Source organism: Lissotriton helveticus, chromosome 11 (genome assembly GCF_964261635.1).
Source record: "Lissotriton helveticus chromosome 11, aLisHel1.1, whole genome shotgun sequence".
NCBI lineage: Eukaryota > Metazoa > Chordata > Amphibia > Caudata > Salamandridae > Lissotriton > Lissotriton helveticus.
The window spans coordinates 653678652-653702557 of record NC_136072.1 but is presented as its reverse complement, the minus strand read 5'-3'; positions in this window follow the sequence as shown (position 1 = coordinate 653702557).

Sequence of the window (23906 nt, the reverse complement as noted above, 5' to 3'; positions counted from 1 at the left end):
ATTTCTCTTTAACATCGCACAGTCTCCAAATACCAACATACAAAATGCAGCTGGCTAAAAAGCCTGAGCTTGCTGGTGGCGCCACATATGATACTGGGCAACCTTTCCCTCGGACACACTTGTCACCTCATTAGGAGCACCTATTTGTGTTGAGGAGACATTATGAGCGAGTTGAAATAAGGGGTGAGCCCCCACCCCTGCTCATAACTGGAAGCTGCAGCCTGAGTCCCTGAGACACTTGTAGCCATCCTATCTCCGCTCACCATCTTATTTACTTTATGTGCCAACAACACTTCTGTACCCTCTAAGTGGCCTCTTACTCACACCACCCCCACCAACCTTGGTATCATTCAAGCACCTCAGGCCTGTCTCTTACATGGAACATACACTCCTTGCCCTTCGTGCACTGAATGCTTTAATGTGCCCGAGTGTCTCCTCTCACCGCTCGCTTCCAGGCTGAAAAGGGTAATCTAGTAAGTGATGCCCCAGCGCAAAACAATCAAGTCAAGCACTTTGATTGCTATACGTTTTGTAAAGTTAAGTCAGTAGAAAGGTGGTGAAGTCATTTAACCCTCGATATTCACTTGAAAGTTGGAGTGTAAAATGGCGAGAAAGGAGAATATTTACTACAGTTAACCCCCTCCTCAACACCATGCAGACGAGCTGTTAGCCCGGATGGACGCTACATTTTTGGCAAGGTTGTGTGATGTGGACAAAAACACCTGCATCTCTCTCACAAAAAACACTGCACAATAAACACTATTACCTTTGGCACCACCATTTATGCTGCTTCCCAGCTCCAGCCTGCTGCTGCCAGCCAAACATAGATGCTGGCCTGGAGCTGCAAAAGTCATCCACACGGCCAAGCAATTAAGAGAAGAGCGCAAAGCAGACAAGAGTCCGCACAGTGTGTCTTCAAAAATATTAATGACCAACTGCACAGATTCGATTTCTCGGCTTCCCATTGGCTTGCAGCCTCTACCCCACTCTTTCCCAAAGCATCACAGGGCAGACCCAATCCTCTATGACCAGTTGGGAAAGGGTGGGGTGCCTTTCTCCCCATTTCCTGATTGACATGAACCCCTGGTGCTTCAGGGCTTCAGTCTCAAGCGCCCGGGGCTAACTTTACCCCCACATCATCAGGGGGTGGAGATCGGTCCTCGAGACAATGTCTTTGCCGAGCTGATGACCTCACAGGCCTCAGGGCTGTGAGCTCATCAGCCCGGCAAATACTGTAGACTTAGGATCCGCCCACAAGTCGCATTCAGGCGTGCAATGGATCGGCATCGCTGGCATAACATGAGACTCTCATCAATCATCTCAATGAAATCACCAGCAACAGTCACAAGCAAGAGGTATGCGTGTGCATTTAAAAACAAAAAAGATAAAGACAGTTTTTCACATTTGCAATGGGCGACCTTGAGAGGTGAAAGTAAAGGGGGCGGAGCCCCGACGCCCTCACTCAGAAACCGCCACTGTTGCAAGGGTCTTGTAAATAAGCCCCTTTGCGGCTCATTCCGAGCATAGGTGTAAGTGCTCTTCTTATATTCAGGAACTAGCTTATTGAAATATACGTTATTCAAATTTGTATGGGGCCTACGCCTCTATTTCCTAGCTATGCATGAAAAGAATATCTGCATATTAGAGATTTGGCATACATAAAGGGAATATTTATGAAATTTGTGGCACAAGGCAGCTCAGCAAGTCACCTTGCTGTGCCGCCATGTGTCACTGGGAAAGGGCAGGAATGCACCCTATTTATCCAATAGGATACATTCCTTTCCTATGGCGTCATTTTGGCAGCCTAGCACCAATGCTGCCACCCTTGCAGGGTGCCTCCGTTGCATGCAAGATTTTTTTTGTGCACCTTCCTGCACAAAAACAATCCTGAGAGTCTTTTTCCTGTTTCTATGTTTTCTGCAGAATGCTGCACACATAGAAAAAGGATAACATGAGGAGAAATATAGATATTTCTCCTTGTTACGCTTCACCTCGAGAGGTGTAAGATTTTGGTGCGTTCCCAGGTTTACAAGTTTGTGAATCTAGGAATGTGTCAACAACCATGGAATTTGTGTAGGAACACCCACTGTAATGCCCATGGAACGGCTTTCTTGCACACAGTAAGGCAATGCAGCGATTTGCACTGAGTTGCCTTTCTCCAGGTTTTTGCAGCCATTCAAAGCCAGGCAAAGGCCCTCATTCATGGGGTTTTGTAATAGGGCAGCATACCAAGTCACCTTGCTGGAATGTCTGACAAAATATCGATAACACAAATATCGATATACAAAAATATCGGAACAAAAATATCGAAGTCAAAAATATAGGAATCTTATCCCTAACAAGGTAAGTACAAATATATCGGAAAAAAAATATAGAATGACAAAAATTTCGTTTTTTGTAAAATATCGTTTTTTTTTATTAAATAAAAATCTAATATTAACAAAATAATACTTATAAATGTAATAAACATATTTAAAAATGTACTATAATATTTAAAATTAATACATAATGTAATACAAATTAATATTAATAAATATATAATACATAATATATTTTTCATTAATATTAACTCTAAATTAATTATTTTCATAACTTATAAAAAAATAAAAATATAATAAATTACTAATACATTTATATACATAAAATAATCACATAAATAACAATTAATAACAACATAATACTAATAAAAAAGCTAAATACATTTTAGATAGTGTATGAGTAAAAATTACTATTCCCACTCCAGAGAGTGCAACAGTAGGGAAAGTGTTGGATAGCGTAGGGGTAACAATTACTATTCCAACTCCAGAGAGTGCAACAGTAGGGAAAGTGTTGGATAGCGTAGGGGTAACAATTACTATTCCCACTCCAGAGAGTGCAACAGTAGGGAAAGTGTTGGATAGCGTAGGGGTAACAATTACTATTCCCACTCCAGAGAGTGCAACAGTAGGGAAAGTGTTGGACAGCGTAGGGGTAACAATTACTATTCCAACTCCAGAGAGTGCAACAGTAGGGAAAGTGTTGGATAGCGTAGGGGTAACAATTACTATTCCAACTCCAGAGAGTGCAACAGTAGGGAAAGTGTTGGATAGCGTAGGATTAAAAATTACTATTCCAACTCCAGAGAGTGCAACAGTAGGGAAAGTGTTGGATAGCGTAGGGGTAACAATTACTATTCCAACTCCCGAGAGTGCAACAGTAGGGAAAGTGTTGGATAGCGTAGGGGTAACAAATACTATTCCAACTTCAGAGAGTGCAACAGTGGGGAAAGTGTTGGATAGCGTAGGGGTAACAATTACTATTCCAACTCCAGAGAGTGCAACAGTAGGGAAAGTGTTGGATAGCGTAGGATTAAAAATTACAATCCCAACTCCAGAGAGTGCAACAGCAGGGAAAGTGTTGGATAGCGTAGGGGTAACAATTACTATTCCAACTCCAGAGAGTGCAACAGTAGGGAAAGTGTTGGATAGCGTAGGGGTAACAAATACTATTCCAACTCCAGAGAGTGCAACAGTAGGGAAAGTGTCGGATCGCGTAGGGGTAACAATTACTATTCCAACTCCAGAGAGTGCAACAGTAGGGAAAGTGTTGGATAGCGTAGGGGTAAAAATTACTATTCCCACTCCAGAGAGTGCAACAGTAGGGAAAGTGTTGGATAGCGTAGGGGTTGAAATAACATACTTATAAAAAATAATTCATTATTACTTAATTACATTAAAATTAGTTCCCACCATATTCCCTTATAAACACACAACCCACAACAGAACACATTTATCAATTAATGAATTATTTAAAATTAATTACCAATTAATTATAATTATTTACCAATTAATAACAATTAATGTATGCTTCCTACTAATTAATAATTAATTCTACATAATTAAATTACTTCCCACCCTATTCCCCTATAAACCCATAACCCGCTACAGAACATATTTATCAATTAATCAATTAATTAAAATTAATTAAAAAGAATTCTCAATCAATTAATTATTAATTCCTACTAATTCATAATTAATTTAACATAATTAAATTACTTCCCACCCTATTCCCCTATAAACCCATAAACCGCTACAGAACATATTTATCAATTAATCAATTAATTAAAATGAATTAAAAAGAATTCTCAATTAATTAATTAATAATTCCTACTAATTAATAATTAATTTAACATAATTAAATTACTTCCCACCCTATTCCCCTATAAACTCATAACCCGCTACAGAACATATTTATCAATTAATCAATTAATTAATATTAATTACAAATAATTCTCAATTAATTAATTAATATTTCCTACTAATTAATAATTAATTTAACATAATTAAATTACTTCCCACCTTATTCCCCTATAAACCCACAACCCGCTACAGTACTAAAAGACAACATTTAATTAAATTACATTAAAAATTAATTATTAAACATAATAAATACAATATAATATACACAAAATTTATTTAAAAATCGATATTAGTAACATCGAAATTATTTACTTCGATATTACTGACATCGATATTTAAAACTTCGATATTACTAATATCGATACTAAGAGTGTCGATATTACTTACCTTCTATATTATGTCCCTTCGATATTTAAACTTCGATATAATTGTATGTCGAAATTTAAAAATCGATATTTTGTCTGTGTACCACCTTGCTGTGCTGCCCTACGTACGTCAAAGTGAAATAACAGGAATACATTGTATTTATTCAATACGGTGCAATCCTGTTCTTTCCCCCTGTTCTGGCATCATTTCCGCAGACTAGCACCAACGTAGACACCCTTGCACCATGGTGCAATGTTCCTGTGTTATTGGCAGGACTGTTTTTGTGCAGGAAGGTACACCCTTTGGCACAATTATAATTCTGGGTGGCTTTTTCCTCTTTCTATGTGTGCTGCAGCACACGTGGAAAGAGCAAAAAACGAGGAGAAAAAAGTGATTTCTCCTTGTCCTCATCTCTGGAGGCGTAAGGTGTTGGTGCATCCCCAGGTTTACATGTTTTTTTAAATCTGGGGAAGTGTTGAAGGCATGGCTGTTGCCTGGGAACACACACCGCAATGCCCATGGAAAGCCGCTCGAGCGCAGAGTAAGGCAACCCAGCAAATTGCACTGCCTTGCCCTACTCCCTATCAATGAGGACATTCAAAGCCACACACAGTGGCTTTGCATGACCCATATATATGATTTCAAAGTTTTTGCTGCCGGAGCGTCACAAAAGGTGATGCTCCGGCGGCGCAAGGGGCTCATCAATATGCCCCAAAGTGGCTTTGTGTGACTTCATAAATTTCACATAGAGGCTTGTGTGGTGCAAACGTGATGCAAGTCTCTTATAATAATTCCCCAGAGTTTGGAAAATAGGCTTAGAAAATTAAAAAAATATCTTTCAATTCCATTTTTATTATAGTGTGAAAAACAATCCCTCCTAAAAAACACTTGACCTTTCCACAGACTGTACCTTTGGCCATTTCATTACTTGCATAACCACTGGCTGTATTTTTCCACGTGCATATTTTGAAGTGCATACAAGTGTGAAATATTCACTACACAGAGTTGGGAATGTCCATTATGCATTGCAAAAAAGGTTTATGACTCTGGCACTAAGCCTTTAAATGGTATTGCATAATGTGAGATAATATATTCCACATTAATCCTTACTTTACGAAAAAACACAAAGCTGCAGATGGTGTGTGTGGAAACAGGCTTTCATGTCCGAAGCTCTTTGCCTCAAAACAGCATATTTAGAAAAGCGCTTAAAACACGTCTGTTTCAGGAGGCTTTACCTATCTTGCAAAGTCTAGTGAGAATATAACTCTTTTTCCTGCCATGCGCTCTAACGGAGGTGGGCAACCAAGCAAGGCTGGAGTCTCACCAGTGGCGTAATGCAAAATGATGTACCTCCTTGCAGGAGAGGTTGGAGTGGGTGGCATCTAATATTGAACAACGTTCTTAAACTTTATTTATGTTATCAAAACCGTGCCCATACTTTCTGTTAAAGGATAACCGTCTGAACATCCAGTTCAGTTTTTTAACAGGCTTACTAGCGGGTTTTACGCTGAATCTAAATCATCCCAATACTTCCAAAAATGAGCAGAGGAGAAAGGCATGGCAAAGGACCTGCCCCCTCAGGAAAGTATTCAATTAAGGAACCTTAGAGTCTGGAATCTAATACACATTCAATATAGCAGGTTACCTCTAGTACTATAGATTCATGATCTTTTTTCAAAAGAAGGGTGAAACTGTTCCCTACTCTGTGGTTAAACTAGTGAACTAAATTACATATGACCTTTCATTGGGTCACCAGGCAAATAAGAAATCCATCTATTTTAAACAATAGTCAATATATACTCCAAACATTCCTTTGGAAAGAGATTTTTACTGCATGATTATTTCATTTTTCTTTTGTTTTTGGCATATATTCTACAAACACAATGAACACATTTGCCTTTTGCATACTAGTACTTCGATACAAAGAAGTGCAATAGTTATGTACAGTGCATAAATCAAAAACCATTGATACTAACTAACTAACTAACTATAATTTCTTTATTGTTTGATTATTTAAAATCTTACAATATACAGTTACAAAAATACTTTTAGTATAAAACCAATAAAACTTTCATCATAAAATTCATTAAAATATATCCTTAGTATACTTCATTTAGGACTTAGTCTACTAATTTTGTTTTTACCATTAATAAAATTTTTACAAAGGTAGCATTCATGGCTATATCATTTGATTGAAGACAACATTTCAGGGCTTGCCTACATGATCGTATTCCACGTACAATAAAAGGGTCTTTAAGTAGTTTTGTCCTTTCATTTCGTAGTCCCGGACAAATACAGAGCAAGTGGACAATATTCTCCTTTCCGTTGTTACATAGTCTACATATTAAACTCCTTTCAGAGATTTTCCAAGGCGGGAGGTGGCAGTTTCCCGGAAGGATTCCAAATCTTGCTTTTAGAAGGATTTGTTTGTTGTTTCCTGACCATGGTATTTCTAAATAGTCTTGAACCTTCTTTGTTTTATATCCATTTATTATTGTCCAGGCATGTTTTCTTTTTGTCAGACTATCTTTATCATTTAAAATTGATAGTTGATTTGACGTCCTATTCATTATTTTCTTAAAGGAAGCGTTAGTTATGGTATTATTCCAAATTGCGGTGACTGCAAACTCTTCTATAGCCTCTTTAAGAAAAATCCATGGTGTGGCCTTTGTATTATTACTTATCTCCTTCCATAATAGCTGAGAGATTTGGTTATCTTGATCGTTTTTAATCCGGTTCCAGGTTTTAATAAAGTGTCCCTTCCTCGCATAATATTGGTTGGTTAAACCAAACTCAAGTCTAATTTGGGCTGGTGAGGCATTTGTTGGGAGATGAAATAGTAATTTGTATGTTTTAGATACAGCATTATTGATTGTTTCCGTATCCCTTCCCATTAACGACTCACTGCCGTATGTGATTGTTGGTTGTAATCTTGCCGCTATAACCTTTAAAAATGGCCCATATGTGAGGTTGCCCAGCGATCTCTGCAAGATTCTAAATGCAGCTGTAAGGGAGTTGGACTTCCTCTGAATATCTTTTATTTGGGGCTGGTAACTACCCTTCTCATCGAAAAGTACGCCCAGGTACTTATATACTTCAACCTGTTCTAGTTTGGTATTTTCCATATACCAATTACATTTTTTTCTTAATTTTTTGCTCTTTGTGACAATCATGACCTTTGTTTTGGTTTCGTTGATCACCATCCCATTTTCCCTTGCGTAGGTGCATGTTCCACAAATTAGTCGCTGCAGCCCAATTTTTGTTTGGCTGAGGAGGATGGCATCGTCAGCATACAATAGGTTTGAAATATGCCTATCCGCTAATTTCGGGGGGTGAGCATTTAAATCATCTAAAGTCCCTGACAGATCTGCCAAGAATATATTAAAAAGAAGGGGGGCCAGTACACAGCCTTGTTTTAATCCTTCGTTGGCTGGGATTTCCTTTGACAGCGTTTGCCCATCCCCCATCCTTACCCTAACCCAAGTTTTGCTATACAATAGCTGGATCATTTTCAGAAGGGCCATTGGAATGTTCTTTTCTCTGAGCTTTTTCCACAGTAAGTTCCTTTGAACACAATCGAAGGCTGATTTAAAATCAACGAAACAAAGATACAAGGGCTGTTTAAGACTAATTGACTTGTCCATTATTAGAGATAAAGCCAAGAGGTTTGTTGATGTCCCCAATCCTTTAATAAAGCCCGTTTGATTCAGTGGTAGGATCTTACTTTCTGTTGCCCAGTCACTCAACTCATTCAGTAAGATCCTAGCAAACAACTTGGCATCAGTATCTTGAAGTGTGATGAGCCTGTAATTTTCTGCAAGCGCCCAGTTTCCTTTTTTGTGAATTGGCGTTATTAATGATCCTCGCCATGACTCCGGGATAACGCCTTTTTTAATAACTTCATTAAATACTTTTTCTAAATGTACTGCCCATAGATCTGGATTCTCTTTGAATAGGGCAAACGGGATGCCGTTGGGTCCTGGTGCTCCATCTTTCTGTTTTATAATTAGTTTTCTTAGTTGATCCTTTGTTACTACAATTGGGGTTTCCATATCTCCATCTTGTGTATCTGTCGGTTGGGATTCAATTTTCTCTATTGTCATACTATTTTGGTTTAAATGTTTTTTTAGAAATGTCACCCATTCCTGCTTAGTTAGACTGGAGGAAACAACCCTTTTATTTGGTCTAGCCAGACCATTTATAATTTTCCAGAACTCTCTTGTGTTTATCTGTTTGCTTGCGTGGTATATTTTTGCCCAGAGTGCTTGTTTTGCCTGATTTTTCTCATCCCATATTAATTTCCTTAGTTTTTGATTCGCAGCTTTCAGTTTGCCTGATGTTTCCTCGTTAGGAATAGTTTTCTTGATTTGCCTTATCATCCTATTCCGTGCTCTTTTTAGTTTAGTAATGGTATATGGCAGGTTTATGTATGATTTGTTTTCCTTTTGATCATCATTTTGATTACTTTTAGTTTGTCTCAGCTGAGGTTGGGGTTTAACCAGCATCATGGTAAATTTTACCCATTGTTCTATCAAGGTTTCAGATGATCTTTCATTGAAGCATAATTCTATTATTTGGCTAACATGATCGTTCATCACATCTTTGTTCTTAATAGTCCAAATTAGTTTTTTATAGTTTACTGTTCCAATATGCCCCGGAACAGTTTCATATGGTTGATTTGTCTTATTCATTAGATTAATCGTTGTTATCTGCTGGCAGTGATCACTATCCCTAACTTCCCTTATCTGATATGCAATGATATTATGGAAGGCATTAAGAGATATCATTGTGTAGTCAATCCTTGACCTTGACTTGTTCTTAAAATATGTATACGCTGGAGGTGAATCTTCTTTAAATCGACCATTTAGTATACGCAGGCCCATCGCTTCCATATCTTTGACAAAGGATGTTGCGATTTTATTACTATACGGCAAGCTTTCTCTTCCTAAGTCCTGTTGTGGGATAGACCATTGATAATCCTGTGTTTGAGAGGTGTCATCCCTTGTGAAGGATGGCATTAAGTTAAGGTTAAAGTCCCCAGACACAATAAAATCCGCTAGAGGCTCTGACAGCATTAAATCCACGAGAAGGTTATACAGTATACCACAAGTTGACTCCCTACTTGGGCCTGTTGGCTGAATATAGACATTAATCAAATATATCAACTTTAATTCCTGTTTCGATGTTTTATATTTCAACTTAATTATTAAAATATTAGCACTTTTTGACTCGAGTCGTTCATGTTCAACCTGTAAGTCCATGGAAACGAAAATTGCTAGCCCTCCGCTGGGACGGCCACATTTGTGTTTTTTATTTGCATGCTCAAAAAAACCTTTGAATCCATGTAGTACAAATGGTTTGGTTTCCCACGTTTCTTGTAAAAAAATAATCTGAGAGGGGAGCAATATTGAGTCTATATGAGCATTATGAACCTTTGCACCAAGCCCATTTATATTCCATGAACACAATCGGACAGGACCTATATCATCTACTTTGTCTGTGGAGTACTTATTGATATTAAATCATTGTTCCTTATTACTGTGTAGTGACTTGGTAATCCATTTTTCATTTATTACAGGGTTTTTGCCCATATCCTTTTGAGATAACCATTCTCCTCGTTTATTGGGTGATTTTCCTTGGGCATTTTTTAGTACTGATACTATTTATCTGTCTATTTTTGGCTGTTTGTTTTTTTCTTCATAAATGAGCGGTGTTGGATAAACCTTTGGGCCTTGTTTCATAATTAATATACCCCAAGCTTTGAATACATGTTGTTTTGTCAAAATCAATTCCGCTATTACCGGGGAGTTTAATGTAATTAAAGTGGGAGCATGTGAATTCTCGTTTCCTGACATAAATTCAATAGAATCGATATCCTTACTCACTATCTTCGAGAGGGATGGAATTGACTTGAATAGTCTGAGTATATTGCCTCGATTCAGGGTATCTTGCCTACCTCTAGATTCAAATTCTGGTTTAAAGATAATTTGTACTTTATTATTTGGTGAATAGTTGTCCTGCGGGAGGTTTTCATTTGATGACTTTGATTTGAAGGTAATTCTTTTTACCCCTTCACTATTTTCTATAACCAACTTGTCCCATTCGATATTTTTGGAATTGTCTTTGTGTTCCTCAGTTATACTGGATTTGATGGAAAATTCTGGTTTTTCACCAGCGTGTTGATATTGCTGGTTTGTTGTATTTATTACTACTTTTATTGGGGTTTTATCCTTCCTTCTTTGGTGACTGTTGGTTAATGGACCAGTCTCTTCTTCTTCCTCCCATTCGAGTATCTTTTCCTCCAACTGAGGCGAATAATCCGTGGTCCTTTTATCCTCCTGTTGTTCCTTTTTTTTCCATACCTCCGGCTGTATTTTTTGGTCTTTAATCACCCGTTCACCTTTTAGTTCTAGATTCCTTCTTCCAATATTATTTTCGTTCTCTTTTTGCTTTGTTTTAGCGCATTTTTCATGAACAAATCCCTTGGTTAATTTTTGTTCAAATAATGGGAAGTATTTGTTAGTTCCAATCATATTCGATATTACGACCTTTTTTCCTTCATTAGTTAGTCCTAGTTCCTGACTGTTTAAATCTAAGATTATCTTATGTTTTTGATCCACAGCACTATCTTTCCCTATCTCGTATCTCTTCCCATCTATGGTTGTTATCTGGTCTTCATCGGTTTGTATTGTAACACACTTTTTGGTTTTTATTTGTTTCCTCGCTTTCCGTAGTTTTTTCTTTTGACGTTTGGACAGCTTATTGGAGCCATTGATATTATCTTCCTTAGCTTCCTGATCTTCCTTTATTTCAGTGTTAATAGTAATGTCCCTTATAGAGTCCATTGATTGATCATCGAATGTGTGTTTGTCCATTGTTTGCTGTTCTTCACTAGATACTACTGTTTTTTTGTATACATTTTTAGATAATATTTCTTCCTGGCCCTTATCATTTTCTTTGAGACTGGTAAATTCATTTTCCATCTTATTATTTATTTTGTTGTTTTTACTGTTACTGATGTCTTCCTTATTGTCATAATTTTTACCTTTTTTCATTTCTATGCTTCGTTTAGTGTCTTCTATTATACTGGTCAGGACCTCTGGTATTGTGGCAAGTTTATCTATGATTGGTGAATAGATCTGTTCTGTAGATAATTACTCATTCTCTTTCTGGGCCCTAATTATCAATCCATTTAGTTGAGCAATTTTATTGTCAATCCCTACAACTGTATTTGCCATTGTTTTTAGCAGTTCAATTTGTACATCCATTTTGCTGGATTGGTATTGTAACGCTTTCAAAGTAAGAGTCGATGTTTGGTAGAAAATATCCCAACTTATTTCGAAATTTTGTTGTTTTATTCCCAATTGGTTATTTTGTGTAGTATTCTGATTTGGGGGGTTATTCTTTACAGCTGTGGTTTGTGTTGCCATGTTGTTCTCAGAGGTATTTTCTGTTGATATATATTCCACCAAGCTATCCTTTATTTTTTTATCAAATCCATTATTTCGAAACCTCCCTTTATCTTCGTCTCCTGTGAGATTACCATGACTTATGCCTTGATGTTCAGTATCCTCATGTATATCACATCCCTCTTTATGTTCGTAATTATTCTGAAGATTTAGCGAGATTTCATCGAGTGGTATGTGTAACCTTTTGTTTATTACTACATTTACTTCTATAGGTATCTTTAAGTGTTTTTGTTCTTTCATACACTCCTGAAAGATTTGGTTGTTTTCATTAATGTTGCACTCGGTATTTGTGGTACAGTCATTTATTTCCTTGTTCATTACCTCCGGTGTACTGGTTTGAGAGTTACACTTCCCGGGTTGTAAGCATTTCTGTATACTCGGTTTATTGATTATTTCACTGGCAATTGGTTTAATTGGGGTCTGTAGGTTTGGATTTTCTCCCTCAAACTGTTTTGTCATCAACACCCCCGTCGGATCCTTCAAAAATGCGAATTTCTCTGGTATTTTACCTGACTTTTCAAACATCCTCGCTATTGGGGAGATTAATGACTGGTTTGGTTCAAATATATTTGATTTAACCTTTTTCGCTACCCTTGATTGTTGCATATTCTTTGTGCATTTAACCGCTATTCCTGTTGTTCTCTCCTTACCAGAACGCATAGTTCACCAGTATCACCAATATCCCCAGTCAAATCACTTTTGTTCTCCTCCAATTTTTCCAAATTATCACTTATTCTCCAAGTTGGGCCAAAAAGAGTGAGGGAATGAAGAATTACTGGTCTTTACAGTCCCCGTATCAGCTTACTCCACCTCCCCAGCCTGTGTACTCCTCTCCCCCACAGATTCGGTCACTTAAATCTAAAGATGTAAAGATGTAAAGATATTAATGTACCTTTGAATTAACAAGCAACCAGAAAACTGCAGGATCCGGGAGCACCAGCCGTCGGGGTCAAGCAGTGGAGGCTGGTAGAGACCGTGTGGCGTTAAACGTTTAGGCGATCAGCATTCTCCACTCTCCTCTCTTTCACTGGGCCACCGCTCCTGTAACTCCTATAGCTTCTGTTACGGTTGCATTTGCGGTGAGACACTGGAGAGCTAGGGGGGGGAACAGTCAAGCCCCTTACTTCTTACTCGCACAGCTCAACTGACCACTGGCACTGGCACTGGCCGCCAGCAGCAAAACACGGACTGGAGACAGGTAAGGAATGTAGATGCTGGACAACTGCTGCTTCTAGAATGCTCCTTTTGCTATGTAGCCTCGCTGGAGTCACTGCCTCACTGCAACCCCCCACTGCCTTCAGAGCTGCCACAAAGTTTTCAAGAGCTCCTGTGCCCCTAGCCGTCTGCTTACAGTAAAACCTGCAAAGAGCCTTGCAGAGCAGAACCTCGCAGCGGCTCCCGCCGCTACCGGGCCGCTCCCGATTTTTTTTTTTTTTACTTTTTAAATGGCCGCTAAGGAGACTGCGATCTCAGGCAGCCTCCTGCGCTCACGCCCACCCCGTGCTCCGCACCTCACTGCCCGGGGGGGGCAGGAACAGGCTTCTGCCGCGTTCGACAGGCAGCTTCAAATCCACGTTTCACAAGCGGATTCTGCCGTGGTTCAAGAATCCAGGCGACGCTTAGAATCCCGATGTTTAGGGCCTCAATCCGCGGCAATCCATCAGCAGGACTCTCTGCTAGCACACCAGCCTACCATACGCCGAAAGCACCGTTGTAGGAGAGGGGGCACCTCGGCAGAGCACAGCAATCCCTTTAGGGGCTCGGCAGGGTAGAGGATGGGCAGAGGTGGGTGAAAGCAGGCAAAGCAGCGAGGCACAGCGCGGCGTCCTCCCCGTGCTGCTCAGCTCTCACTCTCAGCGTCTGTCAACAGGTCGGAAATCCCGGACTGGATCACTCTGACACCAGACTGTGACTGGACAGGTAGAGGCTGTGTATAACTGGAAGGACACGGAGGTGAGCCAAGGACAGGATACAATAACAAGACATCTGAAAAATCAAAAGGTTCTACTACATTATAATCATGTACCAGGGTGTTAACTACTTATCCTCAATACTGTCTCTTCTATATGGTCCAGAAACGAGGGGGATTTTTTAAGGTTAGAGAATGCTTTAAAAATGGATTCTCGGTCTTCACACCACTGTCAGTTGGTTGACCTGAGTGTTTCTTAGTCTTTTCTTTGCTTCAAATATAATGATACTCTGGGCCTTGTGCTGTGGGTAGGTGAGTGGAGGGTGTGCCGACGCGTTTTGACCTTCGTGTTTGGACCTGAGTTATTAAAAGAAGGTCTTCCTCAGGGCTGGTGTGATTTTCTTGTTGTAGGACACTGCTGCCGATTTCGGTCTACAGACTGCGAGGCTCTGAAATGGCTCTCAATCTTGGTGGTGATTTGTCTCCTGTTCTCTTTATCAGTCCATTTTAAGTACAATTCTGTACATGCTCTTGTTCAAAGGTCTGGTACTGCTGCCCACAGTATTTCTTTGGCTATCTTCTTCCTCAGGGTTCCAGACTCTATGTCTTTGCCGGCATTCACGCTACGGCTTGGTCTTGCTGCATTCTGATGTCTTCTCATACCGCCAAATATCTCAGTTCCATTGCTAAAGCGTACCCACTGGACCAAGTCCTGTGGCAGTGGACTGGACTGAGAAGCCCCCCGCGCCTATGGGAGGGGGGCCTTTAGTGGCATTCCGGGCGTGAAGCTAGAGAGGGCTGGTACAGAGATGCCGGTGTTTGGAGGAAGCAACTTTGTGAGAGCTGGTGCGCAGTAAAAGGCGCAAAGCAGTGCCCTGGTGGCCGCGTCTAGGGGGTAGACGACAGGTAATTACCTCAAATGGAAGCAATGGAGGTGGGTTGTGGCCTGCTGGTACAACCCGCATTCCGAGGGGCTCTGGAGATCCTGAATTGTAAATACTGTAACCTGCGATTCAAATGAATATTGCTTAACACAATGTTTATCAATGTGTGTTGTTTTGGTAATACAAGTTGGTCGAATGTTGACAGTGCATCAACAAATAAAGATGGCTTTATGAGAATTAATAAAGACTACGCAGTGAAGACCACCCACTGGTATGGTGCCTTTTTTGTGGGGGGGCAAAGTTTGTGGGGCGAATCGCACGTGATATGCCTACTAAGTATGTATGGTAGATACTGATATATTTACCACTAGTGTTTCAAATCTTAGAACCATTTGCATTAGCAAGCAGTCAAGACGTTTTAAAAGGCAAAGGGTTTACAACTAAAATACAGTATGACTAGTAATTACATGTGATAACCTTAATATCAAGCAAAGTTATCGTTTAAAATGACCTTACTCAGAAGGGTATTTAGGAAGAAACCCCTAAACTTCGCTGTGAGACTCATGATGCACCTGCTCTCCAATAAACATCTTTTGCTGTCTCTGCACCTGCAATGTGTCCACACTCACAATGTGTTTCTGAACGCAAAAAGTCTCCTATGAAGTGATATTGTAAAGTTGCTCATCCTACCTGGGCCTCGCAGATGTACACCATGGTTGCAAGGAGCAGCGGTGGGGGCCTCCAATACTTAGATTCACAGGACTGGTTCATATTTTCAAGTCACATTGAAGGGGACTCTCATTTCCTGTGCCTTGCAACTCTACCCAGGGGTGTGGGGCCACCTCATCAGGGCCCTGCAGCGCTGGACCATAGATGTTAGGTCTTGGGGTAAGTGCCTCACTCCCCTGGGCCTCACAGCTCTATGTCATGTTTGTATGGCCCAGAAGAGGGTACCGCTCTGTTTTTGCTGAGATTGCAATGCTAGACCATTGCTGTAAAGCACAAGGAAGATGACTGTCCTACCTAGGCCTCTCTTCCTTTGGGCCTCACAGTGCTAGATCATAGTTAAAAAAGTCCAGCTGAGTTTGGGAGCCCTACCGTGGACTCGTAGCTATGGTGTAGCACTATGAGGCCTATGGAGGAGCCCCTCTCCCATGGGCTCACCTGCAAATTCCTCACTGCTCTGTATAATGACTATGTTCATGGGTCCATGTCAGCTGCATAACCACCAGTAGTGCAGCAGGTGCAGTGATTCTGGGTCCCAGGCATATAAGGTGCCCATTGTACTTGGATTGTGACTGTATTGTACTGTGCAGCTGGTCGACAGGGTTGAAGGAACACTTATAGTTTGCACCAAGCACCAGGACACCATTGATGGGCTTCTTACCTCTCTTCTAAGGACATCACAGCCATGCTCCAGTGCTGTGAAATGCAGAGGAGGCCATCCTTCCCCTAAGCTTTGCTGCTTTGGTTGGGATTTCGAGGGAAGGAGCACCCACCTGTGGGCTTTGCCGCATTGTACTATATTTGGGAGGTCTATGAGATGTGCCTCTCTCAGGGTGTAGCAGGTGAATCAGCATCAGTGCTTAGAGATGTTAGGGACCCAATGAACTCAAATTATACCTGGGATTTACTGTCCAGCGTCATTTGCTTGAATCAGGGGACATGGTGATATTACTATGCCACTGGCCTCCTCTCGACAATATCCAGAGCTCCAAGACCCAGGAAAGGTCAATCTTTCTGTAGGCTTGCAGTCATGGTCAAGTACTGCGAGGCCCAAGAGATGAATTCTACACTCACGTAGCACTGGTCCCTGACTGCTAGACCCAGGGAAAGAGACCCATCTGAATTGCTTAGCTGTCAATAGTGTAGCAAGTGCAGTGACACTGCGGCCCTCTGGAGTAATGGGCCTATTGCACCCAATTATTATGGCTTTATTTTCTTGTCCAGTTAGTGGCAGGGTGGACAATATACTCTGCTTACCCTACACAATTTATACACCACTGGCTACTGTCCCCATGGGCACTTAGCCAATGATCTTCTGCTGCATGACCTAAGGGATCAACTTCCCTGACACTCATAACAAAGGTTCAATATAGTTTTATCAGGTGTTTTTTCTCTGAGCGTTTCCCTCTGGGGACATTATTTCAGATTTAGATTAATTGAAAAGCAATTACGTAGGATGCTTTTAAATTGCACTGCTGATTCTTTAATATCCCCCTCTTTCCGAAAACTCCACCCATCCCCGAACACCCAAAAATCCTAACCACCCTAAACTCCGCCAATCCATGACCAGTAAAATCAATTATCAACCCTAAACTACACCAATCTCTAAACCCTAAACAAACCCTCTTCGCCCTTAATCTCCACCCATCCCTGAGCCACTCACAAAATATGTGTTAGAAATGGTATTAATCGTTAGTAGTATCAAAAGTATACTACTTTATCTTATGTAGTTCCTTGGTATATGTGTTTAACACTCATAAACTTTAAGAAAACACACATTCTTACTGGATAATGTCATCAGTGATGTAATTTGAGATGTCATCAGTGATGTCATTGACCATATCATGAGTTATGTATTATGTGAGGTCATAAGCAGTGCATTGTGGGGCGTAAGTTATAGTTAGCTCAGGTAACTATAATCGCTTAATTTTACTGGTTTTGGACAAGTGAAATGTGAGCCACACTATAACGTCACTGTAACCTTTGTTTTTTTCATTCAAATTTTAAGGATTTTTTGTTCTCTTTTATAACTATAATGTCCCCGTAACCTTTGTTTTTTTCTGTGAATTTCTAATGTGCTTTAAATGTTGTTTCCTAACTACAAATTCCCTGTGACGTTTGGATTTTTAAGTGAATTTCTAAGGTTTTAGTATTTTGTTTTCTAACTATAACTACTAACCTTTGACAGGACGCATGTTACTGAGTGCATGAGTGTCTCAGTAGGTCTTTGAGTGGGTGTGAGAGTGTCTGAGTGGGTCTGTCAATGGCTGAGTGAGTGTCTGAGCATGTCTGTGTGTGGGTGCATGATTGTCTGAGTGGGTCTGCTAGTGGGTCAATGAATGCATGAGTGGTTCTGCGAGTGGGTGTATGAGTGGGTATATGAGGGTCTGTGTGGGTCATTGAGTGGTTGTTTAGCTGCCTGTGAGGGTCTGTGAGTGGTGCTATGTGTCTGTGAGTGGGTGTGAGTGGTGCTATGAAGTTTGGGCATTACTTAAGGCATTTAAAAGGGAGAACCATTGCCTCTGTTCTTAGCAGCATGTGACACGAAAGAACCCCTTCATCACAGTCACTACATGGGATATTGTAATTAAAAAACAAGGATGCAAACATCTCCATCACAAATTACAGATAACTTTACACAGTAGAACTGCAGAGAAAACATACTTGCTTTGCATTGTCCATGCACACATAGTTAGGATAATTAGTACTTTACAGAAGTAGAGCTTCAACTCAGGCTTCTGCTTTGTTTATATATGAAGTACTTCTCGTTGAGGTTTAATTTCTGTGGAATGAACATAGTGCAGAATTAATCCTGCCCTGCTTATTTATCCAAGAAGAGCTCACCATTTTGTGCAACACCTTAACCCAAGTGTAGTAATTTCTACTGGCTAATTAGTAATTCTTACCTCGTTTGGTAAATGTATAGTGCGCCTCCTACACTACAAGTGCATAAAGGACACCAGGGAGATGTCACCAGTGACCTTGTTTGTCTATAACTTTGACAATGTGATTGCTTCTTGAGTGCCTTCGGCAGATAACTTTCCAAGGTGAAACAAGAGAGAAAAAACACTTGAATTATTTGTACTTTACAGTGGTAAGTGCTTCTTTGTTTGGTGAAGCTGTGATCGTATTCCTAGGCATCAAAAACCCGTCTCTAAAATCAGCAGAAAACAAGCTCCGGGGAGTCTTTTAGTAAGCTGCCCATCATCCTGGGAAAAGTGTATTGAGATATAGCATACCGCTAATGCATATGAGGCCGGGCCAACAGGCAGGATTTCTAGGCAAGTTTACAAACTTCCAATTTTTAAAAGTTCAAAACATGATCTCTGGTCTTAGCAGCAGAAGACAAGCAAGAACCCCCTCACCCAGGCCAATTTCGGCCCTGGGGATCCCAACCCTGGGTCCTGGACTTTTCAACAAAAAATATTTTTAATGGGGTTGAGGGCTCTGGCCCCCCTCCCCATGCTGAGTTTACCCCAGGGAACCCATTCCCTGGGGCCTGGCCATTATCAAATGGGGTATTTCAGCCCCAGGGACACCATACCCGGCATTTAAAAATATATAATCAAAAGGGGAAGAGGGCCGTATTTTCTATGCGGATTTTGGCCCTAGGGACTCCATCCCCCAGGGCCCAGCCTTTTTGCAATGGTGAAGGGGTGCCATGTGGCGCCATCCCAGGGCTGATTTTGGCCCTGGAGACCCCATTCACGGGGGCCCAGCAATATTTGTGGATGACCCAGGGCACCCAGTCTGCACTGGGACTGCAGGGGAGCCTAAGGCCTCTACGGTCCCTGATGGGTCTTCACCTCCTGTGGGAGCCGGCATTGCTTTCACACACAGGGAGCTTCTAAACATGCAGCCCCCTGTTTTCACTGCTCTTGCTTGCTGAAAGCGGAGTGCTTGCTGGGCAATGACGGGAGCGGTTAAAGTTCCCGTCAAGCCACAGCAATAAGCAATGTACCGAGGGTGGGCACCTCAGGACACAGCAAGAGGCGACGCTGAGAGGTGGCAGTCCTCAGGGCCATGTCTGGCGCCAAGAGGAAGGCCGCCCTGTCCCTTCCTTTGATATAGTAGGGCCTGACCAGGGAAGATGCAGGTCCCTGGGACTGAGAACAGCCCTGGAGGGGAGGGGGTGCACTTAATAACACAATTTGGGTCTGGGGAGGTAGTAGTCCCTGGGGGAGTCTGTGAGGACTGCCAAAACAAACAAATTAGCCCTCGAGAGGTCGTGGTCACCAGGTCACAGGGGTCCACGAGGGCCCCCAATTTCTTTTCAATATGCTTCAGGGAGGTGGTGGTCCCCAGGGCACAATGAGGGGGTTTCCGTGCGTCCCCAACTTACATTTTATTTAAGCCTTTATGCCCTTGGGACCTGGGCCACATGGAGGCCTAATAATGGAGACGAGAGGGAACCTGTGCTTCTCTTTATTTTTAGCAGCTCCATAATGTCTCCCGCAAATGTTTTTTTTTTGCTCTGGTAGGGTCCCTCTGGGACCCCCCTAAGAGGCCTAGGGGTTCAAGGTATTCCTATCAAGCCAATTTACAAAAAGGTCGCTTTCTAGACCGACAGCTACCTTTCTGCCAAATATGGTGTAATTCCTTTCAGCTGTTCAAGCTGCAGTCATGCCTAAAATTCTTAGGAGAAATAAAATGAAAACCACATGTTTTTTGGTCCCCTTTTTTTGCTGGACATGCTTGATATATCGCTCTGAAACTTTGTATGCACAACAGAAATCATTGTAGCACTTTTTAGGAAAAATGTCATGAAGATTCGTCAACTGGTGCCAAAGATTATAGGCAAGTCAAAAAGTGCTTTTCCAATGGAAACATGGTCCTATCTATATGTACCTATTGTCGACTGCCAGTAGGTAATATATATAAATATATATATGTCTATATCTATATATTCACTGAACAAAAACATAGGTTTCAGGTACGTTATAGTTAGTTGTACATTTCACTCATATAAAACCAGAGAAATTCGGCTGTTATAGTTAGTAGAGCTAACTATAACTCACGCCCCCGCAATGCACTGCTGATGACGTCACATATTACATCACTCATGACATGCTCAGTGACATCACTGATGACATCTCAAATGACATCACTGATCTGGCGGGCTGTCCTTTGGCGTTCCCACTGCAGTGTCCCTGAAAAAGGCACCGCAATAGGAACGCCAAAGCAAGTTCCTGCATGGCATGGACTTAACAGTCCAATGCCGTGTAGGAACTGGGTGAGCATGCTGTGCCCCCCTCACTCTCAAACCTGGTAATAGATACTCCATGTCCTCTGCATTGGCTACCAATCCTGTATCCTTGTCTCCAGGGACTATCTAATCAGGCTTGAGGTACTTTCTCTCAATCATAGTGAGGAACGCTCCAGTTTCCCTCAGGGAAGGCACTTTCCTCCCATTGATACTAACTTCCTTCACAAATTCATTGCATTAGGATGGATGTGCTTCTGAGCATTGGAGTTCCTTTCTCAACTGTCCATAGCTAATAGGTTGAACGCAACTGCTCTCTCTCAGTTACCTTCACTCACGTGTATCGTGCTTGCTAATATGGGTGTCGCTTTATCAAATTCCTTCTCTTGACAGACTCTCTTGTAATGTCCCACCTTTAGGGACTTAAAACAAGTTACCACCTTGGACTTAGAAGGGCTTCTTTGCCTTCACGTCTCATGATACTCTGTCCTAGACGCACCATTACAATTCCCATGTTTACTGGGCCCTACTCGAGTCCCAAGAGAATTACCCTGGCCCTTACCCTCCGGTTTTGAACCAGTCTGTGGAGAGTTATTCTCCTCCTTCGGCTTAGAACTATGCTGTTCCAGCCCTTCATGAACTCTGTTATCCAACCACTTATCAGCTAGCACTGCACGTTTTGTTGGATCCCTCTTTGTCAGATCAGACAGGTATTGCCTAAGTAGGGTAGCACTCCTCCTTGAGTCACACTGTCACCATTAACTGTTTAAGGGACTGAAAATCCTTGACCTCTATCCGTCTTACCCACTCATTCCAATCAAGTAATATACCATAAATCCTATCCTCAAACAGAACACAATCCTCTCTCCTTCAGCTCCTGAAAATCTGCAGGTATTGAGCTGGCTGCAGCCCAAGCTTCCTAAAGAAAGCTTCCTTCATTCGCTTATAGACCATCTGGTCTGCCACAAGCATTCTCCCAATGATGGCTGTTTATTCCAATGGTATGTGCTTCATTAAGGCAGATGCCTCGGACACCTCACTTAAGGCCTGCGCTTTACAAGCGTCATCAAAGCCCTCAAACCATTCCAAAACGTCATGACCTTTCACATGCGCATGCGCAAGAGCTGTTGAAACCTAGGCCACAACCTGGTCTGAACTGAAAGCAGAGTCACAGTTGTCATTGCTGCCATCTTGCGTTTTTCTCTCTCAAGGGCATTCCTTTACGTTTCCAGCTTTTTTTTCCTTTTTCTTATGTTTCTCCTTCCTTTATCCTGTTTCTACTCTCTCTCTCTCTCCCACAATTTATATTCCAGAGACCACTCATCATGTCTATCCCTCCTCCTCTCCTCTTGTTCTGGGTGAGCTAGTCTTAGCTTTTCCCTCTGCAACTTTCTGGCTTTCTCATCCCCATCAGCTTTAACTTTCTGAAGGGCCAACTGCAAACTCAGGGTCTCTGCTAGACTCAACCCTGCCAAATATTTTACTTCTGGAATTTGGGACAGTGGTACCATAGAAATTTGAAGTGGTGTGCACACCTGAGGTGGTCTTGAGATGAGTGTATTAGTGAAACTCTGGGATGTACCAGTACTAACAGATCCCAGAGTCTGAGTCTACAGCGCTCTCTTCCAGGGAGGGTTCCTACCATAGATCCTTCTCCGGAGTCAGCTACAGACATTTCCCTTTCACACAGTATTGCAAACTGGTCCCTGATAAAATTAGCAACGACCTCCCTGTCTCTAATCCTGGCAATCCTTGACTCTTTGCCCCTACATAAATCCTTCATCTGATCTATGGACATGGTACTGAGGTCAATTCCCACCTCTGTGTTCCTCATTGCTTATGCATGTCAACTTTGTGCGTAGAAGAAAAAACTAAACAGGACTTAAGGCAGTACTGATGCAAATTGGAAATGGACAATGCCACCTCTGTATTTTTGGCTCCTAAATGTTACCTACCCCAATGCTTGCCGCCAGCTGTCAGAAACCCTTTCAGAGGGCCACAGGGCATGCAGGGGCTAATGGTTTCAAATGTGGTGGCTGAGGCCCTTTACTCTTGATGTCCCAGGCTCAACCTACTGCGGATCCCACTCAACTGGGCCAGGTTGCCCTTCAGCACTTGACTCACAGTGGCAGATGTGGTTGTGCAGTTCAGGCTTCCTTGGAGGGCATGTGGATACTGGTCAATAAACATGACTCACAATAGTGAGCCCTGAGTGAAATGAAATGAAATGAAAAATGTTTTTTTATAGCGCATGGCTACCCAGAGGCATCCCAGTCCTGCAGCAGGACTAAAAGGGGGGGGGGGGCCCTTAGGGGAAGAGCCAGCTGTTTCCAGAAAGCCAGATGGTTAGATTCTTTCCTGAGAGAGAGTGGTAGGGAATTCCAAAGCTTGGCTGAATTGTATGAGAAGAGACGACCACCTGAGCTGGCCCTGATTATCCTAGGAACCTCTGCCAGGTGGAGCTCGTCAAAGCGAAGTCTTCTGGAGATCTTGTATGGTCTAAACAGGGCCTTGATGAGGGGTGGGCCATTTCCCTTCAGAGATTTATGGGTGATGCATGGAGTCTTAAAGTGGATTCTCCCCTGTACCGGGAGCCAGTGGAGGTAGCGTAGGGCGGGTTTGGCTGAACAGCGATTGCTCATTCCTGTAAGCAGTCTAGCTGACGAATTCTGAATGATCTGCAGCTTGGCGGTTAGAGAGTTTGGGGCACCTAGATAGAGAGAATTGCCAAGATCTATCCTGGATAAAATCATGGCCTGATTCAGGAGCCTTTTAGCTTGACAAGGAAGCAAGTGGAGAACTTCCTGGATCATTCTAAGTAAGCCGTAGCACACAGCAGCAGTCTTTCTCGCTTGGGTCTTGAAAGTAAGATCTTGGTCCAACCAGATTCCCAGGCTCTTTATTTCAGTTTTTGGGATGGGAGCCGGGCCCATACAGGCTGGCCACATGGTGCTATATTTGAAGCTCAACTGCTTACCGAGCACCATCAGCTCGGTTTTATAATCATTGAGTTTCAGATGGGATAGGCTCATCCAGTTGGCGACTTCCTTAAGACAGGAGTGAAGACATATAGGTGACTGCTCAGCCTGGTTCAGTGCTACAACCAGCTGGGTGTCACCAGCGTATGTAACTATATGGACAGCAATGGGGGATACAATATCCGCCAGCGGG